Source organism: Urocampus carinirostris, chromosome 20, assembly GCF_059441175.1.
Source record: "Urocampus carinirostris isolate Australia breed hairy pipefish chromosome 20, RoL_Ucar_1.0, whole genome shotgun sequence".
NCBI classification, from domain to species: Eukaryota; Metazoa; Chordata; class Actinopteri; order Syngnathiformes; family Syngnathidae; genus Urocampus; species Urocampus carinirostris.
In genome coordinates, this window is record NC_142368.1 from 6,405,492 (window position 1) to 6,419,961 (window position 14,470).

General features: G+C 36.8%; 1 protein-coding gene across 5 annotated transcripts in view; it reads left to right on the forward strand.

Moving 5' to 3' along the window:
- plcb4b (phospholipase C, beta 4b) overlaps nucleotides 1–14,470 on the forward strand; it is an 81,271-nt gene that overhangs the window by 831 nt on the left and 65,970 nt on the right. For 3 of the 5 annotated variants that reach the window (XM_088324891.1, XM_088324889.1, XM_088324892.1), the window contains exons 1-2: nucleotides 2,855–3,018; nucleotides 11,830–11,879. The gene's annotated coding sequence lies outside the window, so the exon portion shown is untranslated. Of the gene's footprint in view, nucleotides 1–2,853; nucleotides 3,019–11,829; nucleotides 11,880–14,470 lie in introns of those variants that run through there. The other 2 variants (XM_088324890.1, XM_088324893.1) reach the window with 2 other exon arrangements.

Genomic DNA, 14,470 nt, shown 5'->3' on the forward strand with positions numbered 1-14,470 from the left:
CTCTCTCTTTTTGTCTTTCTCTCTGTCATTCTCTCTATCCTCTCTCTTTTACTTTCTTTCATTCTGTCTTCCTGATTTTCTCTTTCTTTCTCTCGTTATTGCTCTTTCTTTCTTTTTTATATCTATCTTCCTCTATTTCTTGGTTATTCTCTCTCTTTCTCTCACTCTTATTTACTCTTTCTTTCTCTTTTTTCTTTCTCCCTGTCTTTTTCTCTTTTTCCTTCATTTTTCTCTCTTACTCTCTCTCTTTTCCACTGTCTGTTTTTCTATATCTTTTCACTTTTTTTTCCCTCCCTACTTAGGGGGACCTTAGCTAAACCAAATTTTAAAATAATGAAAACATTTAAAAAAAAACGCAAGGCATATACTAAACTACAAACGAATAAAAAACAAAGGTTAGCTTATATATATATATATATATATATATATATATATATATATATATATATATATATATATAATAATAATAATTTCCTTGTATTGTCATTCTATGTAACAATGCACACAGAACGAAATGTCGATACACCTGACCCGTACAGTTAAACTGTAGCGAAGCCGATATATATATATATATGGGGCAACACGGCGGCGCAGTGGTTAGCGCATGTGCGGCACAGTTCATGTCTTGGGAACCTCCTGCGTGGGTTCAAATCCAGCTCCAGACTTCCTGTGCGGAGTTTGTATGTTCTCCCCGTGCTTGCGTGGGTTTCCTCCGGGCACTCCGGTTTCCTCCCACATTCCAAAAACATGCATTTCAGGTGAAATGGCCGGTCCAAATTGTCCCTAGGTGTGAATGAGCGAGTGAGTTGTCTGTCCCCGTGTGCCCTGCAATTGGCTGGCAACCAGTTCAGGGTGTCCCCTGCCCACTGCCCGATGATTGCTGGGATGGGCTCCAGCACCCCGCGACCCTACTGAGGATAAGCGGTGTAGCTAATGAGATGAGATGAGATGAGATATATATATGTATATATATTTATATATATATATGTATATGCAAGTTCTGTAGTGCATCTGGCAATTTTGACCTAGTTTGGTTTTAATGGTTTTCTATTTTTAAACAGATTTTTCTTCTTTTTTTTTTAAATCAAAATTTTAAGTTAAGGGGACTTGATTATTTAGAAATAATAATAATAGAAAATTGCGAGGGCTATAGCCATACTTTTTATTTTTCAAAATTGTTAGATAAAAATAAAAGTAATGATAAATGTGGAGGGGTACATCACCAAAAAAAAACCCAAACAACTGGAAGATAGCATACATGGATCCGAGTAGTGGTTCAGATGATTTTGGCCCAATTTTGGTTTTGATGTTTTCATAAAAATGAAAAATTTTGACAACTATTTTTGACCTAATTGCTCGCTAGGGGTCTTTGAAAAAAAACAAACAAAAAAAAAAAACATAAATAACCTGCCATGGGTTATTCATGAAAAAAAAAACTGAAACAGACCATTTTTGCCCCAATTTAGTGTTAATAATTTTTGGGTCACAAATACCCACAATTCCCCAAAATGTATCCAACCTACGCTTACTAAAGCGTTCCACATTCAAGTAAATCCAAACCAGATCACCACGATAACTCACCAGATATGAAATGGGCACAGAAAACGCGCACATTCCTAATGATGTCCTCGGTCCAGTCAGTTATTTTAACGGTTTTCACCCTACGGTGCTTTCGAAAAGTCCTGTTTCCTCTGGGAATCGCAAAAGAATCCTGTCCCTTAAAATTACCATTTGTGCGCCCGCATGTTGTCTTTGTAAATTGCGACTCCAAGAACGCAACTCTACTTGTAAATCTTTTCTGGCTCTATTCAAACTCGTACTGCTATTCCCACTGTTTTGGGTCCACGGTGCGCACGCATCCTGTGGTGATGACGTAGGTGTATCATTTGATTTTATCCATACCTGTCAACCTGTACATTTTTCCCGTACAAAGTATGTTTATTATGCATTTTAAGACGTGTACGACGTACGAGAAAACCTGTACGGAAAAAGGCAAATGTGTCAATTATGGGTACCATCCGGTAATACACCGACTATCACGAAACGGCAAATCAATCGAGTCAAACGAGTAGGCCGCGGTAGCCTCTATCTCGGTATTGTTTTTTTCGTTGCAAACGTTTTGATGCTACTGTGCGCATGTGTCTGCTGCCTGGGGATTTCCCATCATGCAACATTCAACCGGCTTTTTCGGCAAACGGCTCCTTTGCTTTGATGCATTATATTACGAATTATTATGTTGTATAAATAAGTTAAGAAAAAAAGGAAGTATAAAAGGAGAAAATGAAAAAAGACAGGTTTGTGGTTATCCCTTTAATCAGTATATTACCAACAATAATTTAATGCAGAAAATGAATTCATAATTTAAATTAAAAAATGTATTATTCTACTTGATTCTATTTACATGTATTTTTCCTTTTACAGTGAACGTCCAAGCTACTTCATTTTTGAACCTTTTTTATAATAAAACCTCATTCATGTCGAGCAACTCGTTTTCTCACAACAAAATGTTAATTAACAATAACGAAACACATGTACAATATAACATGTTAAACTACATAAATACATATGTTGGAAAAAAGAATATGGTGTAAGAAGAAGTATTTTGTATTTTGTAAGGGAAAATACGACAGTTTGTTAGGGCATGGAGCCCTGGAGCTTGACAGGTATGATGTATCTTTTTTTTATGAATTAAAAAAAAAGAATTCTGGTAAATTCAACTTTTATTTGAAATAATAATAATAAAAAAGACGAAGAGTTTATCACCTCGTTAGTCAGCTGTTCGACTGGCAGGGAGGAGCTGGACTTGCTGGATGACTCACTCACTCTCCGCGCACTCATTCACTCTCTCTTTATCCCTCCCCCCTTTTTCTCCCCCATTTCTCTCCCACTTCTCACACACAAACATAACAAAAAGAAGAGCAGCTCGTCGCTGGGACGGCCGCCGTCGAGCGCTAGCCAAAGAGGAGGCAGCCGGGGAGGGAACCGAGACACGCCGGACTGCTTGCTGGACTCCTCTCGGTACTTAGCATCCTTCTTTCTTCTTCGCGGCTTTTTCAAAATGTTTCTTTTTTAAAGGCTGGAAATCTCATTTTAGCATCTTTCTTTCTTCTTCGCGGTTTTAAAAAAAAATGTTTATTTTTAAAAGGTAGAAAATCTCGTAAGAAGCTAGCAACGCTCGTTGCTTGTCAAAACATCCATTTTTCACGCGTGTTAGCATTAAAACAGTCATTTAAAAAATATATTCAATTTAATATAATAATTATATCAGTTTGGCGTCGCGTTTAATGACTGCCGCAGCTGGAGACAGTTGTTAGCTCGCGGCTAACTCGTTAGCTTGGAGCGTTAGCAGGTGAAAACGTGACAAATGTCCCTTTTTCATGGCGCGCGAGCGCGCGCCTGGTGGGCTTTCACTAAAAGAAGAAAGACGGAGAGTAAGTAAGAAAGCGAGATGGAGAGTAGTGTTTCTGGGGTTGCAAGGATGGAGGAGGAGGAGCTGGTGATGTTGGTGCGGGACAGAGGTGGACTGCAGCCGGGCAATGACAAAGCCGGTGTCCCCCGTGGAAATGCGATGGAGAGCGTGCATGTATGTGTGCGTGTGTTTGCAGCAGGTTGTTTTACTAGTGTGTCCCAAATAATAGTGCTGCATGCAAGGTGTCATTGCTCAAGGTCTTTCCTCCAGCACCTATAAAAAGCATGCATATATTCAGGCATGTATATTTTTTGCAACCTGGTAACTTATTTTTTATGTCAAGTCAACTATAAGTAGATTTAAAGTGTAACTGAAGAGCACAGGACGTCTCCTGGATGTTGCATTTGTGGTAAAATCTGATTTTATCCGTTTTATAGGCATGGTTTGGTCTGAAAATAGGCTTAAAGAGACAGAAAATGGCATTCATATTTTTTAAGGGCCGCCTACCTGGTCACTTAGTTTCTCCATAAGCAAAATAACATTAAAACTAACCACAGAGCACAGGAGGTCTTTTGGATGTTGCATTTGTGGTAAAAAGCTGGTTTAGTCAATTTTCTAAGGCTTGGTTTTGTCCAAATATAAGCTCAAAGAGACATCGGTAATGGCATTCATATTTTTTGTGGCAACCTGTTCACTTATTTTCTTTGTCAAGTAAATTATACGCGAAACCACAGAGCACAGGACGGCTTCTGAATGTTGCATTTGTGATGAAATCTGGTTTGGTCTTTTTCTAGGCATGGTTTTGTCCGTAAATAGGCTTAAAGAGACAGAAAATGGCATTCATATTTTTAAGGGCCACCTGGTCTCTTAGTTTCTCCATTAGTAAAAAAAGATTAAAACTGTAACCACAGAGCACAGGACTTCTTCTTGATGTTGCCTTTGTGGTAAAGATCTGGTTTAGTCCGTTTTTTTTTTTAGGCATGGTTCTGTCCAAAAATAGGCTCAAAGCGACCTCTGTAATGGGGCTTATTTTTGTGGCAACCTGGTTACTTAGTTTTTCCATAAGTAAAATAAGATTATAACTATAACCACAGAGCACTGGATGACTTCTGAATGTTGCATTTGTGGTAAAATCTGATTTGGTCAGTTTTTTTAGGCATGGTTTGGTCCGAAAATAGGCCTAAAAAGTCGTAGAAAATGGCATTAATATTTATTTTGGGGCAACTTGGTTACTTCGTTTTTCCATCGGTAAAATTACATTAAAATTGTAACCACAGAGCACAGAACGTCTTCTGATTGTTGCATTTGTGGTAAATTCTGGTTTGGTCCATTTTTTTTGAGGCATGGTTTTGTCTGAGAATAGGTTTGAAGAAACATCGGTTAATGGCATTCATATTTTTTGTGGCAACCTTGTCACTTAAAACCACAATCAGTAAAATAAGATTAAAACTAACCAGAGCAGAGGATATCCTCCTGGTGTTGCATTTGTGGTAAAAATCCGTTTTTTTAGGCATGGTTTGGCCTTATAATAGGCTTAAAAAGTCATAGAAAATGGCATTCCTATTTTTGGGGGCAACCTGTTTACTTAGTTTTTCCATAAGTAAAATAAGATTAAAAGTTAAACCACAGAACACTGGATGTCGAAAAATATCCAGACTTGGCTGTAAGTTAGATTTTGTATTGTGTTTACCTTTTTCCGAGTAGAGGACTTTACTGTAGTGCTTCTTTCCGCCGCATGGCGCTGTGAGAGGTCACGCAGCATTCACCCCGAAATAGAAATCCGGCTTCTACTTCCTGGTTTATCAGTAATCACAACAACATGTACTGTATCGCCAGTGCGCTAAGAACTTTGACGTTTTTTTTTTTTGTTTTTTTTTTTAAAATATCTCGTTCATCCATTCAATATGGTTGGTGTAAAGTGTAAAGAAGAGGGGAGCTGTTCGTTTGAAACAAAAGTGGAATAAGAAAGCTTGATGCAGTTGAGAAAATGGTCGTAAGGATTTTTTTCGGCCACTTTTTACCATGGAAGAGGATCTCTTGTAGCGTATCTTCCAAAAGTAAGTTAAACTTAACTTTATTTATCTTTAGAGATTTTATATATTTATAAATGTTTATTTTTTAGTACAAAACAATACAGGTTTATGCAAGCCTTAAACATACAAAATATAGCACTGAAGCAACTTACAAACAAATTCAACTTACGAACGATCGTCCGGAACTTAACTCATTTGTAGGTGGGGCAGCGTCTTTAATCCCAAAGAAGAAAAAAAGTATAACCACAGAGCATTGTATGTTTTCTGGACATATTTTTTTGGGGCAAAAGTCTGGTTTGGTCTGTTTTTAGACATTGTTTTGTCCCCAAATCTACTTGAAGAGACATCGGAAATATTATGCATATTTTTTATACAACTTGGTTACTTATTTTCTCAGTAAATTAAAATAAAAAAAGATTGAAAGTGTAACCACAGAACACTGGCTGAAGACGCTGGAGTTTTTTAAAATTTTCAAAATCTGGTCCCTTCTGTTTTTGTTTATTTATGTTTATAAAAAAATAGACCTAAAGAAACATAGAATCGTTATGCATATCATTTGCTGCAATCTGGTCGCATATTTTCTCCGTAAAGTAAAATAAAAAGATTAAAAGTATAACCACAGTGCACCGCATGTCCTCTAGAGGTTGGATTTTTTGGAAAAATCTGGTCCGAACATTTTCAAGCCATCGTTATGCCCCCAAGATAGACCTAAAGAAACATAAGATGTGTTAGGCATATTTTTTCTTGCAACCTGGTCGCTTAATTTAGCTCAAGTAAACCCAAAGAAAAAGAAAACTCTAACCACAGCGCATCAGATATCGCCTGGACCTTGGATTTTTTACAAAAATCTGGTCCGGTCTAATTTTAGACCGTGTTTTGTCCCAAAATAGACTTTTAAAATTGTGTTGTGGTCGTGGATCATATTAAGTCCAAAACAGACATCCAAAATAAACAAAACTCAAAAATGTAACATCCCCTGTAATTACGTCGATTTGCAATAAAGTCCAAATGTAATACCGATGCCAGGTAATAATATCGGACCAATAGCCTTATTTTAGGTATTGGCGCAACCGCGGCTATCATTTTTTACGATTTTTTTTTTTTTAAAACTAGAAATTAAATGGTGTAGAAACCTGTCATTAATATCCAGCAATTTTAATGAAATTGCTATCTTGGGATGTTTCTCATTGAATATATTTACCTCTAGAATTTTTGTTTACAGTGTCAAAAGTACCATTAGTATAGGTACTTGGGAATCGGTGTTAAAATAAGTGGTTTAAAACCTCAAATAATCGGAACAAGATTGTTGATGTTTATAAAGAAATAGCTTATACTAAATAAGTTAATGTAATGTATTTAGCCCCTTAAAGTATTTTTGATAAGGACAATAAATTTGCGATCTTAAGGGGATATGTTTTTTTTCAGGGCATAATTTCTGGAAGGCAATTGTATTTTACAATGATTAAGTCTGAAAATTACAAGTTGTGTTGTAATATTTGGGAAACGATAAAGTTACAATATTACACAGTTAAGTCATGTTGATGTTGGATAAAATGAAATTGAATGAAGTCTTTCAAATTAAAGGTATTTTAAGTTCTTATTCTGTTAAGTCACAATTTACATGATTAATGTCATATTATGCAATAGAAGAAATTGTATTACCTAAGTAAACAATCAAGAGAGAAAATAATTTAATAAAAGTAGGGTTTGCGTGAAGTCGGGCCCAATTGGGAGAGTTTTCAAATAGCTTTAAAAGAAATGCTACACAGAATAAGATCTACAAACAAAAACCATCAAGAACTAATGTGAAACGAAATCTATTATAAAATAACTCCTCAATTTGCAGGGGCTGTAATTACATTAAAGGTACAGTGTGCATTTCTTTGACCGCTTGATGTTGCCTAATTGTGGCGTGCAACCGAAAACAAGTGCTAAAAAGAAAGACGACAAACAACAGGGACTTAAAGTGACCAAACCACAAAAAAAATGGCCCAAGCCTTTTGCAAAGAAAGAAAGGATGAAAGAAAAGCAGAAAAGGAGGTTAAAAAAGACATAATGGGGATAAAGATAAAGATAGAATGAAAGGGAAAAAGAAAATAGAAAGAAAGAAGAAAAAAGCTAAGCAAAAAAATTGAAAAAAAAACATGTTTTTTAATATTTTTTATTTCAAGGGTACCTAAAGCAGCAGGATAGCTGACACTGATGTCGGCTCCATCCAAGTGAGCTCATGTTATGTAATATAAATGCCAATTTTTCTACCTATGAGTATTTTCAAACATGTTTATTTCATTGTTCATGTATTTTTGCGTTTATTTTATAAAATCAGTACTTGTTTCTATAATGAATTATACTTTTCCCACCAGGAGGCGCTTAATAATACACACTGTCCCTTTAGACTTTCATATTAAGGCCTCAAACTATCATCCCGCGGGCCCCAGTTGGCCCTTGGACTGCGCGTTTGAAACCCATGTTTTCTCTCTCTTGAGAGAGAGTAACGTTAGCAACACGGGCATCAATGCCTGCAATGACGACTTTACACGTTGGTGCAAAAGTGACTAAATTGTCTCGCTATTGCCGTAAGTGAGCAGTAGCAAACGTCAGCAGCAGCATGTCGTTTGCTCTGTGTGACAAGTGTTTGATCACATGCAGCCCAGCAGATTAAGTGCTCCTTATTTGTTCAGTGTAATAACCGGCAGGCAAACCGCCGGCTTTATTTGCCTTATAAACACTTCCAGCACTACGTCTCGCCTTTTCCGGAAACTTTTCGCCCTTATTTGATTTCTTTTCTGGATGTCGAACCGTCTATTGCAAGATGGCGTTTTTTTTGTTGCGTATACAGTGAACGCTCGCTATAATGTGGTTTCATGGTCTCGATATTTCACTGATAGTGTTCTGCATTCAGATTGGGCGAAACAGTCAGTTCACTTCGACGAATACAATTATTATTTGTGTGAAGTACTTATGCTTTTTAATAAATGCTTCTATCTTGCGGCTGGGTGGTTTGCACGTCTGCAGCACAGTTCATAGGTCATGGGTTCAAATCCAGCTGCTAGCTTTCCTCTGCGGAGTTTGCATGTTGTCCCCGTTCCCGCGTGGCTTTCCTCCGGGCATAATACATTGTATTTCGAAGCGCCTTTCAGGACACCCAAGGTCGCTGTACATATAAGTAGGACACAACATTAAACGAAGAGTAAAACAAGCAAGTAATCAATAGCCAATAAGACACATTATAGTTAAAAGGGGCAGTGTGTGATGCATATAGTCAAGAGAAGGATGAAGAGGTGAGTTTTGATACGGATTTGAAGGTGGACAGGGTCGCAGAATTTTGGAGGTCAGGCGGCACTAAGTTCCAGAGCTGGGGGGCAGAGCGGCTGAAAGGTCTACTCCCCATGCAATTCACCTGCCATGCATGTTTTCCTCTCGCATTCCAAAAACATGCATGGCAGGTGAATCGGGGACTCCAAATTGTCCCTAGGTATGAGTGAGTGTACGAATGGTTGTCTGTCTCTGTGTGCTCTGCGACTGGCTGGCAACCAGTTCAGGGTGTCCCCTGCCAAATGCCCAAAGATAGCTGGGATGGGCTCCAGCACACCTGAGACCCCACTGAGAATAAGCGGTGTTGATTATGGATGGATGCTTCTACCTCTGGATACGTTTGTAGTTTAGTAGACATTCAAAATAAGGAGAGAAGATATAAATGGATTTTGGCCTTGCAAGGATGACCGTAGAAAAGGAAACCCTCAAGATGCAAAAATTCCAATATGTTCTGAAGACCAACCCCTGACCCCTCTCTTTTTATTAACTGTCTTTGGTTACGAAATCCAGATCCACTCTTAAGTGTGTCAAAATCAATGATGCAAACAGTGCATAATAGTCAAAATAACGAACCACAGCGAGCTTTAGTAGTTGTCAAAATAACAGGCAGGCAGGCATCCTATATGATCTCGTTTGGGGGCTTCTTTCAGTAAAACAGCTACATTCTTCATTGTTAACAAGTAGAATAAACTTCTAACGTCTAATTGTATGATAATTCTAAAAAGTAAAGGTTTCTACTTTACAGATTTCGCTTGTCACGGATTCTTTTACAAACGCACTACCATAAATGAGGGTTCACAGCTATTTACTAATATTTGTCAAATAATAACATTCAAAATATATGTCCCTCCTAAAATTGTTTTTTATTCCGTCTCAGAAAAATCGGTTTGCAATATTTTGTTTGACACTAACAGTAGGAAAAACATTGCCAGAACCTATTTTCTAAAAATTATTTTATTTTGTGGAAAACTACCGGTAAATGCTAAATAGGGCCACAACCAACGAGTATTGTAATGACTATTTACCGACTACTGAAAGAATTAGTCAAATAATCGGATGATTATGATTTTTTTTTCTTGACTTTAGCATGAGGTTGATTTCATTATGTGGAAAATAATAATAAACACAAAAATGCGTACAATAAAATGTTTTATTGAGCATTCTGTGGATTTTTTACAAAAAGTTAAATAAAAATGTGCTATGTGAAACCAATTAGGTGCAGTGCTTAGGCTGTAGAGACAGAAATCCATAAATCAACCTCCATCCATGTTTTTAGGGGCAGGCAAATAATGCGTTAAAATCAAGTACACATCTCGTATTCCTGTTGACCAAGAACAGGCTCATTAGCAGCAGTAAAACAGTAAAGTATGTACAACCAACAATTATTTTCATAATCATAGATGAATCTGATTTCTTGAAGACATTTTTAATTTCTTCCTTTTTATTTGAATATTAAATTTTCGGACAGATATACGAATTGTGCACAAAAAACTAAAAAACAAAACATGTTTTGTCAAATAACTTGATAATAAACCAAAATACGTACAAATGTATGCTACACACCTGCAAATATTAGGATACTCTTTTCCGACTGCTGTGTCCAAATAACATTATTTTTGGATTTATCATACAACACAAAAACGAAAGAGCAATACATTTCATTTTATGTGTCGCAAATTTTCTTAATCCACCAAAAATAAAAAATGTCTTCAAATTAGTTTGTTGGTTAATTCTTTGAATATGATAAACATTCCCAATAGAAAAAGGACATTTCTTAAAATGTTATTATTTTTACTTTTACTTATTTATTTTATTTACTTAAGGTCAGAATTCATTTTCTCTGTACTCAGCACTTTCTGTCACCTTGAAATTTGTTAACTTTGTTTCATAATAAAACACCCTAAAGTTGAAACTGTCATGCCAATTTGGTTTGTAATGATGCATGTTCAATAAAAAAAAAAAAACAACTTTTTTATAAAAACAGTCTCGACGTCCTTTGCCGGACCAAAGTTGTACTACAACTTTCCGCGTCACAATTGTGTGCACTCTTATTTGCGTTGATTTAACGTAGTTAGTGGCTCATTAATCACATGATACAATGAATCAAAGATCTTATTAGTTGCCAACACTTTTAATGATTTAATCAGTTCAATCGATGAGTTGTTGCAGCCCTTAAGGTAATAATTCTGAACAGTTTGAAATCAACCGGTTTTGACAACTGACGTTTGCCAGTTTTAATGTTTTGACAACTGACGTTTCTTCTTTGAACTGCACGCATTTAATTTCAAATATGTTTTTCAGGCACGGTCTGGCATAACAAACAGCTCTTTTATAAAATTTACAATATATGTCATCAAAAGCTTATCGGCTTAAACGTGACTTGAATTTTACCGAGGCGAGTCAAAGTCGGTTTTGTTTAAATCTCTCACGTGCTCTTTAAATGTCCTTGCGTCACCGAGATACCGCCATCATACGCAAAGTCTTCTTCAAAAACTAGTAGTCTTTTTCTTCGCTGTATCCCAACTAGAATACTCCCAAACTTTATACATTTTGATAAGCTTACCAGAGGATGATGCCGCCATTTCTGTATAGGTTACCGCTCTAGACGCTATTTCGCATTTGCGACTCTCAGCAGAGATTATTCGTGTAAAGATGCACGAATAGCATATCCGGCCTACGATACTAGAATTCATTGTCAACTATACATTAACGATTTTTGTCGACAGCATCGATCAATTTGTGCAGCCCCAATGACATCAGAAAAAGATTGAGTTTATCAGAATAATCCCCCTAAAAATGTGTTTTCTCCCTCACGTCGATGTTCAGTATCTGGTAATAAATGCAGTTTTTGTCAGAGGGGAATCCTCCTCCTTTCTTTGTTCTTGAATTGAGCGCGACCTCTATTTCACTTTCATACTTTCTCCTCACGTCCGAGCCGAGATTTCAGGGTGTTTTCCCCGACTTCCTCCTCGTCTCAAGCTTCCGACTGCACGGCAGCCAAATAAGTCCAGACGGCATGATTGATGAAATTCCCTTCCCCGTTTTACCGCATGTCCTTTTTTGTCTCTGCAGGCTGGCCGAGACATGAGCGTTTCCCGCTGAATGTAATTGATGCAGAACCGGTGAGTCTTCTTTTTTTTTTTCTCATCATTTGCAAGGAAGGAGTTTTATATCGCACTAAAATCGACGATGCAATATTAAACACCTGACCAAAGGTTGTTCCATAAACATATTTTGACAATTGAATCATAGATTCTTTTTCCTTTGCGTAGAACAATTAGTAATAGTGCTCTACTGGTGAACTGAGACAGCTGAATGAGCTGTGTAGCTAACAAAAAAGACGGAATATCTTCCTGCAAAACGGCACACGGAGAAATTATTGTTCCCTGCATATTATTTCAGGGTTTGCACGGGTGCTTGAAAATACTGGAATTTTAATGTTGTGTTTTCAATTATTAAAAAGTGCTTGAATTATGTGTGAAGTGCTTGTTAGTACTTGAAATTGCTGCCATGTTTCACAACAAGTCAATTTAAAAATGATGCTGATCCGCAGTGGCTTTGCTTTGTCATTGCATTTCTTCCCTCGTGATGAACCCTATGAAGGGTCATCGTCCCTTACGGGTCCAGCCCAAGAGACAGGTTCATGCTCTACCTATACAGGGCACTATGAAATGTGTATTAGTGCAGGGGTTACATATTAATAATGGACATTTATTAAGGCCTGTGCAAAAAATTAAGGTAGCTTTACCTAGTGGTAAACTGTAATGGGAAGAACTGAAAATTTCAGCTACATATAACCATTATTTAACACCTATATGGGGGGAGATTTGTCTCAAAAATATTTACACCCATTTTATTAAGATTCAATAAATGTTTGCTATTCAACATCAAGGTACTCTTAGATGCTACTAGGAAAAAAAATAATCAGAATTTGAAAAATTCTCTTTCTGGAAAAACGATTTTCAATATTAAGGAGACGTGCATTAAAAGTGTATATTTTTTGACTACTAGATGTTGCTGTATGGTGTTTTCCATCCAAAAAAGAGTGCTATAAAGCACAGGAAGGAAATCAAACTATGGAAAATCAGTGACCAAAACGCTTCATTTTAGTTCTAATAGTTCTGCCCTGCCTTTTGGGGTTTTTTGGGTACCTTTAGCAGCAAGATGACGGACAATTATGTCAGCTCCCTTCAGGTGAGGCTCATGTTATATAGAATAAATGCACATTTCTTCACCTACGAGTGTTACAGAAACTGCAAGTTCATATAATAGTTCATGTATTTTTGCTTATTATTCAGATCAATGTAATTGTTTAAAGGGTTTTTGACCTCTAAGTTCTTAAACACTGTCCCTTTAAGAAATGTATTTTCACATTAAAATACCTCTCTATTCGAATTATTTCAGCAAATTATAGTGCTTTTTTTTTACTAAATTAAAACTTTCTTTTAATTATATGAAATTCATCCTTGCTTTTATTCTTATTCCCCAGTTACTGTTACCAATCTGTGGTTAGCCTTATTTATAACTCATTTTGAGCTACTCAAGTTTCCCTTTAGGTTGACTATTACTGTCTCTAGTAACACTATTTTCCTTCATCCAATTTGCAGCATCTTTTTCTCTTCTTCCCATTCTTTTGAGTTCATTATCGCCAAAAGCGAGTGCTAGCGGTTATTATTACCTTTCACGATTAAAACTATTGTGAACTGTTCCATTCCCGTGCCTTAAGATATTTGTTGACAACAAAAAGTTTAGAAGAAAAAACACTAGAAGATCCACCTCTCATATTGTTACCAGAATTTATTTGCCTCCATCGGATGTTTTTCTATTAGTTATTATCATTTACTGGGATAAGACTTTCAGAGATTCAGAGGACATTTTTGCTCATAATGCAACTGGCTTGCACACGTGAAGGTACGGTGTCTATGCCCCATGGCTGCATCCACGGTGGGGATACACGTGAAGGAAATTTGCTTTTCCAATTAAACTGCCGACCTTCGCTCCAGAACGTTGCAATACTCGACGGCGCTCCAATCTCGGCTGGGTTACTATTATTACCCTCTCCTGCACAGTGCTTGCTAATGGAAGTCAGCAGAAAAAGAGCAAGTATTGCAGATTATTAGTACAATACATATAGATAGTATCCTTTAAAAATGTTGTGTAATATTTCTTCTTAAAGGTGTCGTCCAAAATTTGAAAATGTTCTACTTGCTGACATCGTCTCCTTGCTTAATTCAAGCTGCTTGTGTGGCACGTGCAAGTATGCGCATTTTTTTGACTCGCTCAGAATTTTTTTGGGCCATATTTTGGGGTATGGGTTCGTCTTGACACTGTATTTGAAAGAGTCCTTTTCTGACTTTCACCATTGTCGTGCTATACTAACAGAAAACCGCAAGCACAAGCATTAAATCACTCTCCACCCTCCCCCTTCCCTTCTTCCTAATGTGCCGTGAGTACCAAACAGCTCTAATAAAAGTAAGATGAAAGCAAATAGGTGCGGTGGGAAAAAAATTATAGAGGCATTTTGAACTCGATTGGGCATTAACACAAACCTAATGGAGAAAATGCTCTATTTTGAACTTTTTAAGTGAACCTCAAACGATGCATTCCACCTATAACTGTTTTTTTTTGGTTTTTAATCTCTGAAATCTACACAAGCCTAAATTCCAAACTAAAATACCAATAATTGTGATATTTAAACAGTTGTGGTGATAAT